Genomic DNA, 24,012 nt, shown 5'->3' with positions numbered 1-24,012 from the left:
ATGGGCGCCCTTCTCGGGTGGGGCCCTGCGTTGGGCTGGGACGGCGCTCTCTTTCCCCCCATGCCTCCCTGCTCTCTGGCTCTGGGGGCTTCGCAGCTGTCTTGCTGGCCCTGGCCTGGATGGCGGATGTGGTCGCCCGGGGGGCGGTTGTTCTCTGCCTGCTGCCGTGTGGTGTTGGGGGGTTCTGGCTGCCGCTGCTGCTGCGGCGGGGGTCTTGGTGTGGGGATGGCTGGGCACTCTCCCTCCTTCTTTACACATTCCACCATCCATTTTAGAAGAACATAAACACTCACCTGTGCACAGGTGTTAACTCCCCTTTGCACTAATAGTTTGCATGATTGAATGAATGAACTATTTCAGGCATAAGTATGCGTGTGTGAACACTATCTGTTTTGTGTACATGTTGACACGCGGACATTTTTGCAGTTAGCAGGTGTGTTGATAACATTTGAGTGTGTGTGTGGACAGGCCCGCCCTTTGAGATTTGTACTACATTTGAACCTTAGCGTAATGATAAACTTCCAGTAAACTTGTTGCTTTATGCTGCTTCACGGTCTTACCCCCCCCCTCCTCCTATTATCACCCTCCTATCCCCCCCTCTCTCTAACATCCCTCTCTCTTCTTCCCTCCTTTCCTTTTCCGTGCAGTCCAACACCAAAGATTTTCAAACATGATTGAAATTAATAAAGTTTGGCCTCAATTATTAAAAGGGGTTTATTCAGACATACCTCTGGTTTGTGTGAAGATTAATAACCCCTCTTGTTAAAGTAAAACATGTCCAACACAAGAGGCCCTCAGTCCTCATCTGCCTGCCCAACTGTTGGACAGGAGAAGTTAAAAGAAAAACAAAAAAAAAACAATCTAGGATGTAATGTGCTAAACACTGGACTATGGTGAAGTGAATTTCTTAAAGACCCGATTTACATCTGTTTAAGATGAAACATGGTACCTCGGGAGGACAGCCTTTAAACCTGAGACAGTTTGAACATTTTGAACATGAGGAAACCATCTTGTCTGCAGACCCACGCAGAAGTCACACTGAGTTACACAAATTACTTTAGGAACTCTTTCACATAATGTTATTCACCCCCCCCCCCTTAATATTAAACATATTTTCTTTTCATGCAAGTTGCTTTATCTTGTGTTGTGTGTGCCTAACCACATTCGTTTGACGAGTGAATTCATATTTGTGGCCCTGATACACAGAAAATGGTTTTACACAACAAAAGAAAATGTGGATGCAAGAGAATTACACACACAAAACAAAGAAAGTGCTCTGAGACTAGAAAAAAGTGCTTTCCATTCAGGTACTATTTATCGACACTATGAATAAAGAAGAGGAGGAAGTGAAAACTGCAGGAGGAACAAAGTGAGCAGTTTACATTTAATCATCTGGTTGGTTTTCTGATGGAGAAGGAAACACAAGACGAGCCTCTATAAGTACCATAACCATTCGGCCCGCAATAACCTTTCGGGGTCCTTTTGACTGAGGATAACGTCACACTACGGTAGCCCCACTTGGACAAACTATGTAGCGTGGAGATCTGCTCGGGCTCTGCATATAATGTTTATAGACAGATTTTGCCACAACTCACTTTGTAAAAAGATCTGTGGCTGTTAGAACGAACGTGCTGCTCCAGACGAGTGAACCGTGTCTCTGATCGGAGCAGCTGGAGTCTCATAGCTTCGTGTTCGCAGGCAGGGGAGGTGTTCGGAACGCAGTCCGTTGCTGAAAATGCACTTAATAATAATCATAATAATAAAAGCATTTTTAGAAGATAATCTCGCTCTGTGTCGGAGCTCTGTTTGTTAACAACGGACCACATAATATCTTTTTTCTATGGTAGTATCGTAATTTGTCCAGACCAATCACTTTCTGATACGTCATCAGACCAATGGACAGCCAATCACATAATGTGATGTCAGCACTAGTCGAAGGACCCCGAACGGTTGTTGCAGGCCGAATGGTTATGGTACCTACACCTCTTCATGGTAAATCTGAAAATGTATTTTAGCCAACCACAATCAAGAAATCGCACATGCAGCTTTTAGAAAGTGCTGGGGCCACATTTTGTTGATTTTGACGGGAGCCGATAGGCCGTTGGAAATGTGAACGTGGGCCAGACTTTGGACATCCCGAAATTAGAAGCTGCACTGTCTCAGATTGAAGACCAGGTTATACTTTTCTTATAAAAAGTATAAGAATTAAGTAATTTTTGTGCCACTGTAAATAGAAAAATCTCACAGCTTTTAAATCCAAATTTTCTAAACTGCAAACATAATGTATATTTGAATAATAAACTTTCTAAGATGCAAATGAAAATCTGAAATGTTTGCTTCATAAATTTTATAATCTTTTTTTTTTTTTTTACAAAACTGCATTCAGGTGTTTTCTTAAATCTCGCCTTCTCTTCACCTTTACTTTTACATTCTCAACTGTTAGCTCAGTGTTTCAAATGTGCCTTCAATCCAGCCAATCACAGACAAGAGGGTTCATGATGAATGTTCTAGATTCCATGCAATCAATTCTTTAAGAGTCTGGGGCTCAGAACCCAAACATGCCACTGTGCTCTCCACAGAAGAAAAATATATTTATAATAATTTAAAATATAAGTCTTGCTAGCTGTTATACTTTTAGTTAGATTCATGAATTATTGACTGAAACAGAAAAATAAATAATGTAAAGTCTACCTGCTGACATTACACTAAATCAAAATTCTTCACCTGCAGAATTTTAAAATCTCTTCATCGTTTAAACAGACAAAAAGAGAAGGATGTAGTTCAGGAAGATAAAAACACACTGAAACACTGTGTTGTTAACTAAATATCTGCTCTTGAGATGAGATTTTGCTTTTCCTCTTTTCTTGCTTTAACACCACATCAATGTTTCTTTCTTCTACTCCAGAAGCACAGCCTTAAGGCTTAATATAGGTAGAAAAGACTCATTTCATCTGCCTCCTCCTCCTTCTTTGCCTTTACCTTTGTAGCTAGACTAAAAGCCAGAGGAGACATAGTGATGTCCAGTTTCTAACTGTTAACTGTTGCACTTGGCAGTGTTTTGCATTTTGACCATCTGCTTTTCTCTTATTTAACAGCTCTGTGTAGGAACCACACTGAGTGGGTTGATTAAGTGTTTACATAAATGTTTTTTTAACATCATGTTTAGATTATTCATTAGTATGAAAAAAAAAACAGTTCTCAATCCTGACCATGTATGGCAGATTAGAAAAGAGAATTTTCATGTCTCATCTAAAGCTTTAATGAGATTCCGGTCATTACAGAAAATAGAAAATATTTGACAGCAACAAGTCAGTGAGATCAAAACATAGATGTGAGGGCAGATATTTTTCAAAAAATGTAAAAAATTTCATTTAAAATCATGTAACAGCAGAATTGTTTTGCGCATGAATGTAAACTTTCCAAATAATATGTAGTCTATATTTAGATAAAGTGTCATTAGTTGCCAGACTGTTGGCCTTGAGCTTAATCCCCTTGAAACTTCAGAGTAAGCAGTCTCTCTGCTCCGGTCAACACAAACTTTGATCTATCCGACCTTAAAGTTCAAAAGCCCCTTTGAACAGGTCTCTGTACAAACCCAATCTTCTGCTTCCTATATGGTCTTTTCTCATCACAGTCAATGATCTGAAGCACAAGGAGCACAAAAACAACAGAAGCTCAACCTAAAAATGTTTAATAATAAATACTAATAATCGTTTTATAATCAGAAATACCAAAACTTCCATAAAATGTAAGCTATAAAGCATGTTGATTGACTAGCATAAGAAATGTAAAAAAATATATTTTTTTAACATTTTGAAAATGTTTTATGACTTTGATTCCACAAGGAACTCAATTTTTAGGGATAGTTACTATTTTTAAAAGGGAAATGACCCTGCTGTAGCGCAAATATGTATATGTGTGTTCATTTTTTTTCTACAGGCATGCTGCGAACAACAAGTTATAGTGAAGACTTAAGCAAAACACAAGCGTAAGAAAGGGTAAGGTAAGACGCTGGTGTCTCGTACAGATTTTTCCTTTTTTTGACACGTATATGCAGCATTTGTGCATGGTCAGAAAGGAGCCTGTACTCGTACGTCTCTAACTTACCACACACACGATAATCGTACGGTCCATTTTCATTGTGCCCCTTGAGGTGGTTGTAGGAGCATCAAGGGAACAGCAAGACACACCTGCGCTCCCTTTGACATTCTTGCACATCTCTTTACGACCCCCTATCGGCCTGGATGACCCAAAAACTGTGACTAATAATATCTGTGCACCAAGTTGTTACTTTCACAGCTCTATTCCGATATATGAAAGAATTTGTGTCATATAATTCTGGCCGAGCTCATGATCACTGTTCGACCGTTAGGCACTTCCGTAAAGGATACTACCCTTTAGTGGCTACCAAGTCTGAGTCCATGAACAAAGTTTAACTGGTTAAACTTTCAGCGCGTCTTCAATGGCCATGCATTTTGTGTAGTGTCTATAAACTGACTTAAAAATTGACAGACATGTCAACTGGAAAGTTTCTGATGCAGAAGACCGAAACTCGCATATATGCGCATTTACATAGACTTTTTACTGGAAGCGGTCACTTGAACATGTGTTGCTGAGGGCGTTGTGAACATAGCTATGTGAGGCGATCTGACCATCTTCAGTTGTTTGTTAGTTGCCAGATAGTCAGTAAATGCATCAAATATTTACCAAATGGTGATGTGATCAATCCCTTTAGTAATTCACCTGTCACAAATTGTTTTACGGTGTAACATTTAACTTTTATTCACAATTTAATTATTTTTCATTAAATTGTTTGCTTCTCATACATTTATTTTTGACAGGAACTGAGCCATTGAGATGTCAACAGAGAGATCCCATCTACTACTGTATGTGGGAAGTTAGTTCTCAGAGCCATGTAGCTTGAAGTCGTTCTTTCCTCTTTATTTGTTTCTCATAATCAGTGTGATAAAACATTTGGCTAATGTTTCTTTACAACATTGTATCAGTTCCTTTTGTTTTAACTTTACACAGATCAAACAGCCTTTTTCTGAGCCTGAACGTCGTGAAAATGAGACATTTCAATTTTATGATGAGCATGTAAATCAGGATTGAGTCCTGGTGCAGCACACGCATGGAAGAAACACATGGAACAAACAGATTTTTACATTTGGATGAATAGTTTCACAGTTATGGCATCTTGGACATTTAGAGAATCCATCTCAGTTTTTCTTTTAGAAGCATTTTTACAGAAAACCTTAAAATAAATATGCTTCCAGCATTAACAATATTTTGGGCAAATGTTGTAGATTGTCACTGGTTTTATTTGAAAAATGAACATTTTATCCAGCAATAAACAAAAGATCCTATAAATTACATAGCCTTATCAAACCACTTGTCAAACTGATAATAACAAATAATAAATCTAAGGGCGTGTGAACTTTGTTATAGTGCGGCACATTAATACAGTTTTTCATAAGAATCTTTCACTTTGTCATACAAGCACCAAAATTGGCACCAATGACATTTAGGACATATGTTTGAAACAAAGTACGTTTTCCAGCTAGAAATCCAAGAGGGCTGCCATTTCAAGATGGACGACTTGTCAATCCTGATATATGCTCTCATTGACATAGAACTTCAGCCTACACAATTTTATAAATTATCTTTAGATTAGTATGAATGTATTCTCATGTAGCACACCCAGTGGTGTGTCCTTAATTTCAATGTGGCCACCAGTTTTCAAAATGACGTTTGGTAAATTGCTGAAAATTGGCGTTTTTCAATAAAAAAGTGTGTATTTTAGACCTTTGGTCACTGTTGTAAAAATTTCTACTTTTGCCTGTTGAATTTATGTATGTCGTTGTTTATTTCTTCAATAGAATGAATTTAAGGGGTGATGGTGGTGCAATTGGAGTCGCTGAAGACCCATTTGCACCAAGGTGTTGGATGGTGTCTGACCCAGAGGTCAGCCAGTTAGTCAGCCAGTACAAGCTTGCTTCCCAGGTAAAATCTGCAAATAAAGACATCTGGCATCATGAACAAAACAGTCAGTCCCAGAAATCCTTCACTGACGAGGTAAGGAAGTTGGTTGGTGCCATAAAGGATGTGGGCATTCCTTTTCTGAAAGAGTCCAACGACCTACTTGTGCTGGACTAAAAGATCATTGCACATCCCAGTGCTGCAGAGCTTGTTCCAACCCACTTTCAGAAAGGTGAAATTGCCTTCAAAGGCTTTTTCAATGCGATTGGTGACGATGCTTCCTGATACAAACCAATCAAAAGGAACAAGACAGACTTCTTTCGCCAACAAGCAGATGTAACTTCCAGTGACAAGAAAAAGCAGGTCCTGAAAGGTGACAGCTATCTCTTCTTGCAGCTTTTCATATCCTGTCAAGCACGAGAACGTAATCCGTCTGAATTCTTCAGGCATGAGAACCAGTCCTTCCATGCAGCACTGAGTGACACAGGTAGTCTCCACACTGGAAATAAGTCTGACCTTGCTGACATTCTGGGAGGTATCATTTCTCTTCCTGATACTCAGCCAGAACGTGATGCTATCATCCTTGACGGTTCTGCTCTTGTAAACTCTGTCTCCAAAGGGATCAGAAAATATCAAAGACCTTTGAGGAATATGCTGTCCGTGATGTGGTGCCAAAAATACACAACTGCTCATCAAAGTATGAATGGACAGACATTGGTTTCGATGTCTACAGGACTTCAAGCTTGAAAGCTGAAGCAAGGTCAAAGCGAGGTCAGGGAAGTAAGCGTAGAAAAAAAAAATACTAACCACTACCACCAAGACTGTAGCCATGTGTCTCAACAATGCCGTAGTTGTGACCAAAGTAGAGCAGGCACTTTCAAACAAAGCCATCAGCCTGGGAGGGCTCAGTCAGTGCAACCACAAAGAAGCAGACTTAAGGATATTCACACATGCTACCCATCTAGCCAAGCAGCAGGCAACGTCTCTTTTGATAAAGCATGTGATACAGATATCCTTGTCATTGCAGTCAAAACCTCTGTGACACTCCAAGATGCAGGTTTGGAAATTATGTGGGTAGACTTTGGCCAGGGTCAGTCCATCAAATGGGTCCCTATTTATGACCTGGTAGAGACTCTCGCTCCAAAGAAATCTAGTGGCATGCTGTTCTCTTATGCATTCACCGGTTGTGATGTTGTCTCTTCCTTTCGAGGTAAAGGCAAGGTAACTGCATGGCAAACATGGGGGTGTGTGCCTGAGGTTATCCCACTCTTCAGGAAGCTCAGGCAGTAACCACTTACAATTGCAGATGCTGACCTAAACATCCTTGAGAAGTTTGTTGTGACAATGTATGACAAACACAGCAATACAAGTAAGGTCGATAAGGTAAGATTGCACTTGTTTGCAAAAAGTATGGAGAAGGCGTGGAGAAGCTCATGATCCAAAGCACACTACATAGTCACTAAAACACTGTGGAGGCAGTGTGATGGTCTGGGCGTGCATGGCTGCTAGTGGCACTGGGACACTAGTGTTTATTGATGACGTGACACGGGACAGAAGCAGCCCAATGAATTCTGAGGTGTTCAGAGACATACTGTCTGCGCAGATCCAGGTGAATGCAGCCAAACTGATTGGGCAGCGTTTCATAAATACAGATGGACAACGACCCAAAACATACAGCCAAAGCAACTCAGGAGTTTATTAAAGCAAAGAAGTGGAATATTCTTGAATGGTCAAGTCAGTCACCTGATCTTTACCCAATTGAGCATGTATTTCACTTGTTGAAGACTAAACTTCATACAGAAAGACCCACAAACAAACAGCAACTGAAAGCCGCTGCAGTAAAGGCCTGGCAGAGCATTCAGAGGGAGAAAACCCAGCATCTGGTGATGTCCATGAGTTCAAGACTTCAGGGTGTCATTGCCAACAAAGGGTTTTAGGCTCAGAGCAGTTGCCTGATGTAATCCCACCTCCACCTTGAGGTCAACCCTACAGCATACCTCACCACTGTCTTACAGCTTTCATACATGTCCTGCACAGCTCTAATATATTTCTCAGTCACTCCAGACTTTCTCATGCAATATCACAAATACTTATTTTCCACCATAATTTACATATAAATTCTTGAAAAATCAGACAATGTGAATTTCTAGATGTCCTTCCTTATTTTATCTCTCATAGTTGAGGTATACCTGTGATGAAAATTACAGGCCTTTCTAATCTTTTTAGGTGGAAAAACTTGCGCAATTGGTGGCTGACTAAATACTTTTTTGCCCCATTGTAGGTCAGCCTCACCCTCTTTACTTCCCAACCTAGCATAAAGGTCATCATAAAACTCTTGTTTGGTCTTTGACACCTCTATTTTGACCTTACACTGCATCCCCCTGTATACTCCTGTCTACTCTCCTCAGTCCTCTCAGTGTCCCACTTCTTCTAGCTAGCCTCTTGCTCCGTATACCCTCCTCCACCTCCTCATTCCACCACCAAGTCTCCATATCAACTTTATTTTCTAATGACACCAAGTAAAAACCTACCTGTCTCCCTGATCACATTAGCAGTAGTTATCCAGTCATCTGGGAATACCTCCTGACCACCCAGAACCTTTTTCAACTGCTTCTTAAAAGTCATGCAACACAAAATTTCTGTTGTTTGATGATGATCTTTCTTGATCATCATCAAACAACAGAAATTGTGTGTTGCAATTTCAGACTGACAAAGTAAAAGAAGTTCAAAATGGAAGTTAAAAACCAGATCATGGCAACTATGAAAGAAAAAAAAGGCCTTACATATGACATTATTTTGATTGTCCATTTATTGATGGTACACCTACAAATCTGGTGCACCCCTAGTGCAAAAGATACAGTAACTATGAACTAAGTATGACGGGGAAGTGAGATTCTAACATGAAAATGATCAAATGCTGAGATTTTCAATTAAAATTTAATATAAAATAGGCAAAACACAAGTTAAAGAAAGTCCACAGACATCCAATGTTTACATCTATTATTCTGACAAGTAAAAATAATGTATTTAAAAGAGAAGCTGCGATAAACTCCTGGTCTGTGAAAATGGCTTCTCTAGAGAAGCAGAAAGTGTTCCTTTCATCCTTCACACCCCTCTTCGTTATATTATTCATGCAGACTGAAATATTACTACATAACACTTTTCCCAGATTTTCCCTAGCCCAACAGTAGATATATATATATATATATATATAATATTTCAGTGGCATATTGCTCCATTTACCTTGCGTATTTTGCCACAGTCCCACGGCTGTAGGTTCAGCCGTCTGTGGAAGGAATAGCAAGGCAAGGTCATTAGAGGGTTGCACCCTGGAGGAGAATGAAAGCCATTTGACAGATATTAGGCCTCGTGCAGCAGCACAAAGTTTGATTGGCAGGCTATAAGGGAATGAGGCAACATCAGGAGAAAAAAGAATAATCCCAACTGCTCACCGCGGTAATGGCTGTAGCAAACCACCATCCATGTGTCACTCTTGATAGGCTAAGAACTGTGGCTGGCAGGAAGTAGGAGTCTCACATTACACCAACAATAAGAGGTCAATTTGGTTTTTACCCCGCAGAAATATGGTCCCAATGGAGGCTATGATAACTTTAAGGATGAAATGCAGTAAAAAAAACCTCAGTAAGAACAATAGGAATCATGCGTGTATATACAGTAGAGGCCCATTTGAGGTGAAACTGTGAAGTTCACTTCAACAGGGAGATTGATGAATTGATGTTTTGTTTTTGTCTTGCCATTTAAACTCACAACCACACAGAATAAAACCCTTATTAGAACAGATTATATAGGTGCAAAAAAAGTAAGGACTCTTGAAATAAAGGAAAGTGACAAAAAAACGAGACACTAATACATGTTTATGTGCAGAGTTGTCACTTATGAAACAAATTGATTTTTAAAGTCTTGTAATTTGCAAAAAGCCTGTAGGCCAGTCTCTCCCTCTTTTCTACCCAACCTAGCATACAGATCATCATAAGCCCCTTGTTTGGTCTTTGAGACTTCTATGTTCACCGTTTGCTGCCTCTCCCTGTACTTCTGTCTACTCTCCGCAGTCCTCTCACTCAGTGTCCCACTTCTTCTTAGCTAGTATCTTACTTCATATACACTCCTGCACCTCCTCATCACGCCGCCAAGACTCCTTATCAACTTTCAAGTTTAAAAACTATTTTTTGTGCATGAACATCCCATTTTGTTGAGACTGCAGGGAAAATAAACATTGAATATTTTTGTAACAGTTGAAGTGCATGGCCACCACTTTTATAAAGGGCACGTGCACTCAGAGGGCCCTAGGGGTGCCTGTCATTTTTGCTTGTTTTTTTGCATTAACCTTAATACATTTCTATTAGAGATACAAGATAAATAATATTCATTACAAACACCCCCCGCCGCCCCCCCCCTGTATTCTATTGAACATATTTTCATGTAATGTGGGGCTTCTGATCTGCCACTTTCGTCTTTGTGGCTTAGGGACAGCGAGAGAAACTGCTGCCCCATGGGGAACTGAAGAGACGAAGTGACACTGAAGGAACTTGAATCTGAGAGTTCTGGTCTAACTAGTCGCCATCCGCTAATTGAATGAGTTTAAATATGGTTCATATGTCAGGAAAACTTAGCTGTGAATCTTAATCTAGAACAAGAGTCACACTAGATCCAGCTGTCAGGAACTAGAGGTGTAAGAGCCAAAATACAGGAAACGGGCTTGGAGGCAGAAATGTAAACATTTAATAAATAAAACTAAACAGGACAAAAACCGTTGAGAAACAAAAAGCAGAAAAAGCAGATGACCTGGCAATGCAGGACTGAAAACCAGATACTTCCATACACTGAAGACAATTTACAGTAATAAAATAGTTGTGGATGATTACCATGAACCTTGAGTGACTGATAGAGGACAATAATATAAATAGCCTCCAGTGTTTAATTGCTTTGATGTCTTCCAAGTCTATGAAAACGTGAACAAACTCATGTTCACAATAATTTGTTTACAAAAAGAAATGATAATCCTATCACTTTCACCTACAGTAGCTGAATAATTGTGTGCATAGTTTAAAATTTTACTTATTTCCATATTGTTTAAAGGACAAAAAAAAAACATTTTGCTGCCCTTTTCTTTTTATTTGAGCCCCTGAAAGTACATCCATGCCAAAATTTGATGCTTAGACCATAAAATGCTGAATTTGTCTGAAATATCAATAAAGCCAGCCATCAGGAACTGGTGGTGTAGGATCCATTATGCAGGAGACCAGGAATAGTTGGCAGAAACTAAAACATTTTATACAATTTGAAAACATTTGAAAAAACCCTGGGACCAACAAAGGAGTGACAGAACAGAGCAGATGATGTAAAGGAACTGAAAACCAAACATTTAAACAGAATGAGGGTGATTAAATGAAGCCAGTTGTGGATGATCTACCTGTATGGAAGTTTTTCTGTAGCATGTTAAAAATAATTTTATTATTTAATTTTGGATTAAATACACACAAACAAACTGAAAGTACACAATATTTCTGAATTAAAAGTATATGCTTTAGAATGTTTCATGTTCAGTTAGATATATTTACTCAGCTATTCTTACACATGTTGTATTTCTGAATCCTCACAAAGGGACGGTGAGAGGAGATTTCAACAGCACATTTCCAGAAAGTTCATCTAAGCAGGTTCCAAAGTCCAGATCAAACTCATCTAAGATTTTGTACTTTAGCTGAACAACCACTAAAAGCTAACATTTGCATTTGAAAGTAACTCTACATCGATTATACTTGCTAATTTGAATTATTTGCTCGACCGTAATGTCATCAGCATCTATTTCCTCCTTTCTCTAATTTCATACAATCCTTCATGGAGGTTAGAGCTGGCCTAAAGGCTGAAGATTTAAAAGCTACAGACTTTAAAAGTCTCTGCTTTAAATAAAAAGGCATTAAGCATGGAAGGAGGCTGGAGAAGAAATTGAAGGACCATGCAGGAAGTCTAGAATCGCAATAACCCTCAAACAACGCCACCTCTGCCCTCAAACAACCCCACCTCTGTGATTAACCCTCTTCAGCCTTCCTGACCATTGCAGACAACCCTCCCCCTTAAGGCCCGTACACAACAGGACGAATATTCGGCAGGCGTTATTCGGCAGCGTTTTTCGCCACGTTTTTTGTGTTCACACCCAGGCGATTTTCACTGACGATGAGCCGAGCGAACATGCAATTTCATTCCCTGACATTAGATGGCGCTTAATGTAAACAGAAATACTCCTGTACACAAGGTGGCGCTGCGCAACTTTACGCTTCTTAAAGTCGCTTTTCACTCAGAAGAAGAAGAGAGCAGGTATTTACGCGATTGTCCTTGTCAGAATCATACAAAGAAAACATGAATATTTCAAGCACCAGTAGCTCCAACTGGTGCTTGGTTCGGGGATATTTTAGAATGTCCGTCATTATTTCTTCGCAACCACTAGCAACCAGTCTTGCTACTTGGTGTCTATCTTCTTCGCTGGTATGTGTGCTCAGCAAGGCAGTTTTGTGTTTGAGCGCCCCCAAGTTGTGTTTTACTGTAACTTCAGAAGCTCCAGACACATGTGCAAAAGCGCCATTCTCTTTGGTTGAATAGATTTCGACGCGAGGCGTCAAAAAAAAAAACCGAACCCGAGGCGGGTTTTTTTTTGACGCTTCGCCGGCGACATTCTTCCCGGTGTGAACGGGCCTTTACCCCGTTCATCACCTCTAACCAGGTGTGATCTGAGTTCAAATAACTTCACCCCATGACGGCAGCTGGTCCAGATTAGGATTGTCCACAGTTTTTACAAGCTTGTGCTGCTGAACTGGGGGATACTCTCCAACTAGTCTTCAACCTGAGTCTACGGCTGGAGAGGGTGTGTTCATTGAGGAAAACATCCTGCATTGTTTAAGTTTCTAAGGAGAGTCACCCCAGAGAGCTGATCGACTACAAGCCAGTCGCCCTCACCTCCCATGTCACAAAGACACTAGACACATTAGTCCTTCAGCTCAGGTGGATGCCCCTCCCCCCAGTTAGTACTTGGTGGGGACGCAAAGTGTGCTCTGATCTGGTTTATGTCTGACATTCATTCTTATCTGATCCATGTCGTGAAGCTCATTGGTGCTCAGAAGCAACAAGACCTTTACATCTCTGTCTTCAAATATGAGCCTATTCCTGAAAGCGATTGGTTGTTGTGTGGTTAATAATTCCGAGTAGTTGTTGTGAGTGTGTGTGAGAGTGATATGCTCTTTGCAAGAGATGGGCTCAATCCCATCAGTAACACAGCACTAACCTCATGAGAGGCTGTGAGTCTCTAAGTGCTGGGCTTACCTACTGCTGCTAGGCAATCAGGAGTCCCATCGCTATCAGACTGGACTGCCTGCATCTTTAAGTGCCCAGAATGATAATAACACAGTAGTATTAGAAAAACACACTGTTTGACAGACACCCACTGATTTTCTCATTCCATTTCCATTACAGCAAAGTTATGATGTTCAACTTAGACAACATGTTTATAGCAAAGGTCTTCACAACGTTTTATTATTTCAGTAAGGTATAAAAGGTATTATATTCAACAGTTTATAATATATATAATATAGTATATTTATAATACATTGTATTATATTTTCAAAAGATCTTTCTTTTTTAAAAAAAAAAGCTAAATGATGTGAGGCAAAGCAAATAAACTGATTAGTGTGTGACGTCACATCAGCAGTTGAGTTGATCAATTTAGATAGCTGAAATAAACGGTTTAATTCTGCTTTTCCAAGCCAATTTCACACAAAGGTTTATAAAAAGACAAACAAGAATTTAGTAGTAAAGGTAACAGGAAATAATGGTTTACTTCAACATGAACTTCTTTACAAATTATCTGGTAATTATTAATCCTTTTTCCTGATTTGCAAACTATATCACATTCTGTACTCTCACCGACCAATTTATTATTACCTTGCTGGCACTGGGTTGGACCCCATTTTGCCTTCAAATATGCTTTCATCCATGTTCCAATATTCAATAAAGTACTGCACGTGCGTATTTTGTTTTGCTTTTAAGTGAAGCGGTCACCAAGTTTTAGACCTCAACGCTCCCAAGCGACGACACAGGCCTGCAACGGGTATTTGTTTATTTAACAGGGACATTTTTTGAGTTTATAAGTGTATTTATTTTCCCATTTTCTTTTGGCTTTGTAAACTACAATTCGATTCGTACTACGTATTGATCTTTGTATTTGTTTTCCAACTAAATTTACATTTTATATAAAAGACACTTCTTGTCTGAAGTTCTTGAAGGTGTTTTATTTTAAGCTTGGAGAGGGTAACAGAGACAAAGTTTTAAGTCATTAGATTCAAAGTAGGTTTTGAAATTATTTAACTTAGGCAGTAATCAACTACAAAAAATACTTAGAAGTTGAAACCATAACAATCACACCCAGGGCCCCGCCCATAGTACTACAATATTTGAGTTGTTTACAGTTTCGTTTGCTACATGGGACGGGCGCTACACAATAAATGTTAATTGTACCCCCAGAAAACATAACATCTCCTTGAAGACTGTCTTGTTGAACCAGGGTGCGGTTACTTCCTGAAACCAGTGTCTGCAACATGATTCTCTAACTTACAGGTAACATTGAACAACACATATAGTTTTTAGCATGTAAAGTTGGACATTCATTTTTAAAGTGACACAGCTGACCACAAAAATGACAAACCAATTTAGGTGGAACAGACATAGATTTCACAAGTCTGGTTGGGAAGTCTCTCTGACCTGCAGGCTTACCCCAAGAAGTCTGTGGGTGAGGGGGAGTTTGGCGAGACTCTTTCAACTGACGAAAAGCAACCAGGAAGGATTCAGCCAGGTCCGCTGCTTCCTTTGATGTCTTCGGGTTCTGCTCCTTTATCCACGTACGCAGTTCTGGGCTCACCACCTTCAGGAACTGCTCCATAATGTTGGTGTGTCCAATATGCTCCTTCATCTTTCCACTAGGACTCATTTCACATTTCACATACAAGTCTTTGAGACAAACCTGTAGATCTCTCTGAGTTTCTCCTACACCCAGGGCACTGGAATGAAATCTCATCCGATATGTCTCTGAATTTATCTCAAACTTCTGTAACAGAGCATATTTGACCCAAGCATAGTCTATTGTGTCATCAGCATCCATTCAACTCCAGCAACTTCATGCTGGAGTTGAACAAACTGGTGTTGGATCCTTCACCGGTCCTCCTGACGCCTGATCTCCTGCTCAGCCTTGGCATCTCGCTCTGCTTGCTGTTGCAACAGGCCACGAAGAAGACTATTAAGTTCAGCTGAATTGCTAACGTCTTCGGATTGGCCTCCTGCTGTCCCCGGCTGGTAACCAACATCCGGGGAAACTTCTGGGCGGCTCTCATTTGGAGGTTTCTTTTGCCTGCTTGTCAACTTTGTGCTGCTTCCTACAGGTCTACTATCCCACTTCTGACACCAAAATGTCACAATGTGATATAACAAGAGTGGCCTGGTTTACATAGGAGGTAAATTACTTTTTGAGTTCAGAAACAGGTTTTTTTATTCTCTGTTACACCTTGGCTGCACAGCTCACTCATGCTTCTTGCTCATGCATCCTTCTCTTTTATGGGCTCCATTTAATTGGCTGGCCACGCCCAGGAAGGAAGCCATTTTAAACAAACATTTCAAATAATTACAACAAGGATATGAATGTCTTGAAATAATACAGTTAAAGTCCTGCAAACAAAGACATACATAAATAAACAAACAACTCAAATAATTACAACAAAAGGTATATAAAGAAATCCAAATTCTTTTCTCTTCCTGTGCCCAACTACTAAACAGTAAGCAAAGGCCTTGGCCACCATTTTGTTCCTTGGGCACCAGGAAGAGAAGGTGAGAAACATGACAAAAATCAAACCAGTCTTAAACATTTGGTGATTGTGCTTTACATGCATGATGTGTCTAAAAGTGATGAGCTATGACAGACAGGTGACAAGTTGATACATTTACTTTGTCACAGCAAGCATGGGGAACTCTTTGGCAGCTGCCAACCAAAAACTGTCCAAACGTAGATCAGCAAAATTTAGCTTGAGACCACGATCTTGTCTCAGTTCAGTTAGTTCCTCCTGCTACTGTAAATTCATGTCCTTTCCAACAGCTGATGCTGAGCTGAATGGGTCCCTAACCCAGTCAAGGCAGTCCGTGAAGGTTGAAGGAAAATAAAATGACATCTTCTCCTTAAGAGTTTTCAAATATTTAACTACTATCTCACACAGTGCTACAGTATTAACATCTTGCCATTTATTGGTGAGTGGGAACATTTCAAGATTGCCAATTTCCACATGTTGCTGCTAGAGTTGCAGCTTTGAACGGAATCCGTTTATTTTATCTGTACTTTTAAGCAGGTTTTCATTTAAATCTGGAGATGCAGCAGCATATACTCTGGCAAGGAGAAACCTATCATGGGGGATTAGAGAGGATGAAGAAGCTGTACACACAAACTCTGAACAGCAACTTCATGTGTGAGAAAGATTCACGTCAACTGTGGCAGGTGTTTTCGAAACATCACGGACTATAAGCACCCCCTCTTGGCAATATGCCAGAACAACCGCTCTCTACCATAGGAACTGAACAACTTCCACGCCCATTTTGAGGTAAAAAACACCACCCAAGCACAGATGCTCCCGCTGTAATCCAGCAACGCAGCATTGCAGTTGTCAACCGCTGAGGTGAGGAAGGCCTTCTCCTCCATCAATCCACGCAAAGCAGCTGGCCCAGACAACATCCCAGGACAGTTTCTGAAAGACTGCCTAAAAACTACAATTATTACTCCAGTCCCAAAGAAGTCAAATCCAGCCTGCCCAAACAACCTTCGCTCCCTGGCCCTCACACTCATTGTAGCCAAATGTCTAGAGTGTTTGGTCCTAAATCACATCAAGAACAGTCTTCTAATAAATATGGACCCTTTAAAATTTGCATATAAAACAAATCAATACACGGAAGATGTCATCTCCACCATTCACCACCTCACACTGTCACATCTGGAGAGGAAAAAACACCTATGCTAGAGTCATCTTCATCGACTTTAGCTCGGCTTTTAACACCATCATTCCACAGCAACTACTGGAGAAGCTGAGGCTACCAGGACTGAACACGGCAATCTGGAACAGGACGCTCAGCTTTCGAAAGACAGACATCGAGCCCCATCTCAGTGAGCACATGCATACCACAAGGGTGTGTCCAGAGCACACTGCTGTTCAGTCTGCTCACGCATGACTATGCAGCTAGATAAAGCACCAACCACATTGTCAAATTTGCAGACGACACAACAGTGATTGGATTCATAAGTGACAATGATGAAGTCTGCTTACAGAATGGAGGTGGAGCAGCTAGCAGTGTGGTGTAAATCCCATGACTTCCAGATCAAAGTGGACAAAACAAAAGAAATGCTGATCGACTTCAGGGCACGCATCTGACCATAGATGGTGCTGCTGTGGAGAAGGTTGACAGTGTCAAGTCCCTGAGGGTGCATCTCACTAATGACTTGTCCTTCTCCACCAACTCCACAATGGTCATCAGGAAAGCACAAAAGCCCCTCCATCCCCTCCGGAGACTCAGGAAGGCAGGAATTCCAACACCTCGGCCCATCACTTTCTACAAGGTCACCATTGAAAACATTCTGACAGAGAGCTTTACATCCTGGTTTGGCAGCTGCAACGTTCAGGACAAACAACAGCTCTGTAAGATTGTTAAGTCTGCGAGCAGGGTGGTTGGTGCACCTCTCCCGATTCTGGAAGAGTTATATGAGCAGCGCTGCTTACGCAGAGCAACCTCCATCATTAGGGACCCTCAACACCCCTCTCATGGACTGTTCTCCCTCCTGCCATCTGGGATGCGGTTCAGGAGTATCAGCTGCAGATCTAGCAGGATGTTAAAAAGCTTCTTTCCACAAGCTGTGAGACTGCTGAATGGACTGTCCTCCTCATGCATTCATGCTCTCACAAACTCCACACCGCAATTAGACCCAATGGATTACCAAAACCCCCACATTACGTAAAGACACAAGATATGCATACAGATTCTCACAACCAACCCTCCTCATAAAAGACTGCTGCTAAATGCACATGGTCACTTTGATGACTGAAGACTGTTTGTTTATTTAACACTGAAAGCTGGTTTCTATTTTATTTTATTGCTATTTTTATTCTAGTTGATTGCCATTTTATTGCTTGATTTCTTTGCACTGTCAAACTAGTGAGGAACAACTTTTTGTCTCACCTGTGTATTTCTCAACAAATACTATGTGTGAAATAACAATAAACGAATCTTGAATCTTGAGTTGCTGCCATCTGATTGATTGGCTGATTAGAAATTTGTGTCAACGAGCAGTTGGACAGGTGTGCCTTGTAAAGTGCTTGTATTGTATTTAAATACATGCCATGGTCTATTTCAACTGTATGCATGGCTTACCCTCAATAAAACCTAAAGCCTATAGGAAGTTTTCAAATTGGACTTGTCACAGATGCAAAGCCAGCCCAAAAGCTTTCCCCACTGACATAATGACTTGTAGATAGCCAAAGCTGAGAATTCATTCCCAATTTCAATTAGCAATCCAGTGCTCCAATTCTTAAACTAGAGCTGCCTTCAAGAGACAAAAATATTAACCTAAAAGTAATAAAAAGACACGTAGTCTTAACCCTTTAACTTCAGTGTTTACAACATTTCGACCCGTGTCGCTTTTCAATCGTTTATGTAATTGTTGTAATGTTGATGTGATTCCAGCGGATTCTTAAGCAGAGAAAAGCAGCTTTGCGCTGATTTGCAAAACCTAACAGTAGTGAAGTGTTTACGCAGGTGATTCACGTTGATCCTGTAAACGGTTGAAGAGTTATACGCAACTGTTTTAGCTATTGCCAGCAACATCTCCGGTGTTAAAGAGTTAATAATTCACTATATCACCTTTAATCAAGCGTACTATTAAAAGCAACAACAGATCTTCCCCAGGACCAACAACAACAAACCAGCAGTCTGTTTACCAACAAGATGATACTTCTGCTTGATAAACTCATGCGTTATCAGAGTGTGTGGATAGCTTATTAAACAAACTTGACTCCAACAATTGATCCTGAAAACTAGATGGAAGATCCATCATCATGAAGGCTCGTACCCAAGCTTTCCGTAAGATAAGTGAACTCCCTGCCTGCACACATTGTGTTTTTCCTAGGTTTGGATGTTGTGTGTTTTGGTAGCTGTGCAATTTGCACCCTGATATCTGAAATCTATGCTGTGGTACTTTTATTTGTTACACTCTGGGAGCTGCTCCTGTCTTCATCTTGTCGTCTTAACAAGATATAGGGGGGCAGAGGAGGAGAATATGAAGTCAAAGGGAACAAGAGGAGATGGCGTAGTGTTTCCTCCCTTTTGCATTATGGATGAGTCTCGTCTACGGTATTCAATCAGCAGGCATTGGAAGGCTTGAAGGGAGCCCACAAGTGTTATCTAAGAAGGGTCTTTGGAACTAAAGGCTTGAGGTGAAAGGCTGAGACAGAGGAGGCACTAGGGCAAAGGTCAGCAATCTTTACCACTTAAAGGGCCATTTGAATCAGCTTCCCACAGAAAGCCACAACACCTTTTGGAAAACCCGTTTTTTCCAGTGAATGGCATAATGTCACTCGTTTTTGAAAGTCCCTGAAGAGACGTTCATTTTTTGTAACCTCTCTCATTTAATGGGTTCCAATGAGAACTATTTCCCAAGGGCCACAAAACTAGGAGATATGGCGTGATCAACTAGCAGTTAATCCGCTTTTCCAATAATATTTTATCAACAAACAACTTTTTTCTTATCTCAATCAGAATGTTTTTAGGCAAAAGCTGCGTGTTTATCCTGGAATGTCTCGCCACATTTGAGACTTTGTTGTTTACTAATTCCTCATTACATATTAATCATACTGGTAAAGTCGTTGAAAGCAAACAAATCTGTACATTAAACCTACTGTTTTCTTCAGTAATTTCAATTTTCTTAAAATTCTCCATCGATATCCAACCTGGGTCAGAACACTGTTGGGATTACACGCCGGCGAGAGTCGTGGCAGTAGACCCAGGTCAATAGTCACATAGAACTTTACTCAGAAAATGTCTACATCTCGATTTTTTACTCTTTTACTTTTTTACCCAGCCCATTTGTTTTTTGTTTTGTTTTTTAAAATTATTTTTATGAACCTATGAGCTGATCATAGTCGTCATCACAGGGGAGCCGCTCCAGGGACGAGCAGCTTGCCTGGTTCCTGCTCACAAAAATACAACAGCTGGACGACCCTTAGAGGTTCTGCATGATGAGGCTTTTATTTACTTCTCATTTAACTTCATGAACATGTACTGTCTTTTTAGAAGAACTAAAAAACAGTTCTTATCTCATATAAATACGTATCATATTTTGCACTACACTAGAAAATACAATTTGCTTCTTTTTTTTCGCCTCTGCATTTCCTGCTCAGTGGACGAACACACCACCCTCCTCTTCCCCAGTGCATTCATAGATGCAGCAAGTCAATGATCAGGATGTCGATCATGTTATAAATAAACCCTGGAGACGATCACAGTCGCATGCAAATCCAAACAAAAAAAAATTTCTATGAACTAAACACTCGATTGTGGATATGACTGGTGAGATGACCGAATCGCTTTAAAGCGAACTACAAAAGCTTGTTTCTTCCTGGGAACCATTTTTAACTGTCCTTCACTCTTTCTAACGTCTTTTTCTCTTCACAATTGGTCAATACACAGCACAGCAACCGCGCAGCTGTGCATGAATGGCAAAGAGCGCCAGGTGCAACACTAAGACTAGAAGAGACAACACTGGAAAAAGAAGCAAAATCCGAAACCACTTCACTTTAATTGATAATGTGAAAAGAAAATTTAGAGTCTGTAAGAAAACAATTCCATCTTGAACCGGCTCCACAACCAACCTGCACCTGAGAGAATACCCTCCTCAACAGTCATTACTGACTGAGAAACCAGATCAGCTTCACAAAGCTGAGACCCATTTAGTATTTTGAATGCCAACCTTTATTCTTCCACTTTCGGCTTCTCCCATCAGGGGTCGCCACAGCGAACAAGTCGCATGGTAAACTTGGCAATGTTTTACGCCGGATGCCCTTCCTGACGCAACCTTCTCAAACCAGGCTTGGAACCGGCAGAGGTAGAGAAGGGAACAGGGAGCAGCCCGGAGTCGAACCCGGGTTTCACGGATGGAAGGCGCCGCAAACCAGCACGAGCTAAACTGGCTATTTATTGTGATTTAAAAAAAATCACATTGTGGGCGTGCCTCAGCGTGTTTAAACCCGCCCACGCCTCGATCTGCAGAATGCAGCCAGGGACTTTCCCCATAACAGATGATAGTCCTCATTCACAGCCACAGACACGCCCCCTCCGCGTGTTCACAGTGCTCTCTTCCTCCTGCTGTCTCGTACATCCTTATTTATATCTAGGGGGAATTGGACTTGAAATATCGGATTGGGCAACAATACATTAGGACTTAAACACTGTCCATATAACCTAACCTGACAGAATCAAATTTAAAAGGATTTATGCTAGAGTAACAAGCAAACATGTTTTCTATGCAACTGTAATTGTTACTTTAAAAAGTTTAACATTAAGGAGTAGTTACATTTGTGTTTCATTACATTTAGTTACATATGTAAGTTACATCTGGCCCTTTAAGGACAGCCACTATGCTGATGTGGCCCTCGGTGAAAATGAGTTTGACACCCCTGTCCTATGGGGTTAAAGGCACCAAGAAAATTTTAGAACATGATGGTTATTTTATGAAACCACACAGAGCCCCTGCTCAGGGATGAAAGAGGAGCTACAGGTTGCAGACCCCTACACTACCGTCAAAAAAGAGCGATTCAAAAATATATTCATACACAAACCAACTCGCTGAGGTTCCATAAAATCCCTGCAATAGGTGACATGCAAGATAGAATTACAGATGTTTTATGGCTGTAAAAACCCATCACTACACACTGTCTACACTTTTCTCAGGCAGAGATCAACATTTTCCCGCTTTTCTCTCTTGTTTAAACTCTGAGTTCAAACCTTCACAGAAAAATAAGTCCAGATTTATAGAATGAAAACAAAGATCTGATCGGGATAGAAGATTTATAACTCTGCCAAACTGTACGTGTGTGTCTCTGTACAGCAGGCAAGGCATGAAATTGATTGACTGACAAAATTGATCAACAGCCAATCAGGCTGTTGATCAATTAGTATAAAATACCAAAGGTACACATAAGAATATATGAAATACAATTTCTTTAAATCTAATATTTATTTCTAATAAATAAAGAAATTCCATAAATACAAATTAAAAGTTTTACATGAGGACATTCCCCAACTAGTTATGTCTTTTTCACAAGCACCCTTACGGGGGTTGACCTGTAAGTGTGCCATTGGTTTTTGGGTTGTCTGGGCCCGTAGAGGGTCATAGAGAGGAGCACAGGTGTGTCTTGCAGTTCCCTTGTGGCTCGTGCAATCACCTTAAGGGACATTATAAAAATAGAACATACCTAGGTTGTGCGTGTGTTAAGTATATCGGAATGTTTTTTTAAGGCTAATTACATGCACTTATGGTGCACCGCACGGGGTGCGCACGTCATATGTAAATGCCTGTAGCACGCCCACAAAAACAACACTTTTCTCATTTTTAGCAGTCAGGTTGCACAGAAGGAGTGAACAGCTGTTACTTAAACGGCTCTTGTGGGGCCCTAGCTCAGTACGCAGGTTTTGTGGGGGGTGAAAAAAGGGGAAGAATCTGTAAGACACACCTTTGTCTCACCTTTATTTTACCCTTCCATGTTGTATAAGACTTTGCTGCATAAACATTTTCTCTCTACAGACTCAATGAGTGGTATACGATCCTAAAATTTCGTTCGAGCCACCTGCATGCTCTTGACAGGTTTGCCCATTTTTCATTTGCAGACATATCCACCTGTCAGTACAGTTTTGACTAAGGTATTATGGTGATTATTAAAGCTCCTGCTTAACTACAATGATTCATTTTGTTGTCCATAGTGTCAACCCCTATAGATGTGGCCTTCCCCAACATTTTCTGCCTATGTTCTCCAGATGACCCAAAAAAAGAACAACTTAAAAAGACTCAGAAAATATTTTGAGTTTGTTTTTGTGAGTTCCATTTGGATAACAGTGTCACCGTGTTTTCACATCCCCAGTATAAACAGTGGGAAGTGCAAAATGTAGAGGGAGGGGAGTGTGATCTGGCAGAAAGGCTTCTGATGGGTATCACGCTTCCTATCCAATCTGTGGTTTTTATCTCTAATTTTAACTTTCCAACTCAGTGGGAATCACACTCTCTGACGTTGGCGTCTTGTCTTTGTTATCTTCTCACTCCATTTCTCCACTTTTCTCCCGGTGGTCCTCTATTTACACAATCACCTGGATCCTTCTCACTCATCTTTGCCCCATTTTCCCTCTTGCTTAGTGACAAGCTCTTCCCTTCCCATCTCTTCCTCCACCACATATTTTGTGTCACCATGGAACCCGTCCAACATTGGAGTAACTTTACAACCAGACCTTAATGTGTTAATTTAATCCAAGATTTACGTTACTCCTGAGTACATACCTTTTTGTTTTGGAAAAAAATTACAGCTGTTTTAGGCTCGCAAAAAACTGATCCGACCTCAACTTCACCCAGATCTGTCTTTTTGCATGCACCTGGTACCTGTGGAAAATAACTTTTGGACATAATAAACAACAACCACCAAAAAACGATGACATCACAGCGGGCGAAGCCATCCAGAAAAAATGAATTGGTCAGAAATCTCTTTCGGGGCTCAAAATATTTGAAACTCCACAAATAAAACCAAAACAAATCTGCCACGAATATCCAAAGGAAGTATTAAAATTGCTATGGGATGACCACAGAACCAACAGCTTAGCGGCCATTTTCTAGTAAAGTTTGAAATTTGGCGATTTTTACATTTTCCCAAAACATGAGAAAAACGTTTGTTAAGCTTAGGTCTGACA

At 40.5% G+C, this 24,012-nt stretch overlaps 1 protein-coding gene across 1 annotated transcript in view; it reads right to left on the bottom strand.

Moving 5' to 3' along the window:
* The window catches only part of LOC101172692 (potassium voltage-gated channel subfamily H member 2), a 342,059-nt gene that overhangs the window by 275,207 nt on the left and 42,840 nt on the right, over positions 1–24,012 (bottom strand). The gene's annotated exons all lie outside the window — the stretch shown is intronic.

Source organism: Oryzias latipes, chromosome 20 (genome assembly GCF_002234675.1).
Source record: "Oryzias latipes chromosome 20, ASM223467v1".
Lineage (NCBI taxonomy): Eukaryota > Metazoa > Chordata > Actinopteri > Beloniformes > Adrianichthyidae > Oryzias > Oryzias latipes.
The sequence above is the reverse complement of the archived record's forward strand: the minus strand, read 5'-3'. Positions and strand labels throughout refer to the sequence as shown.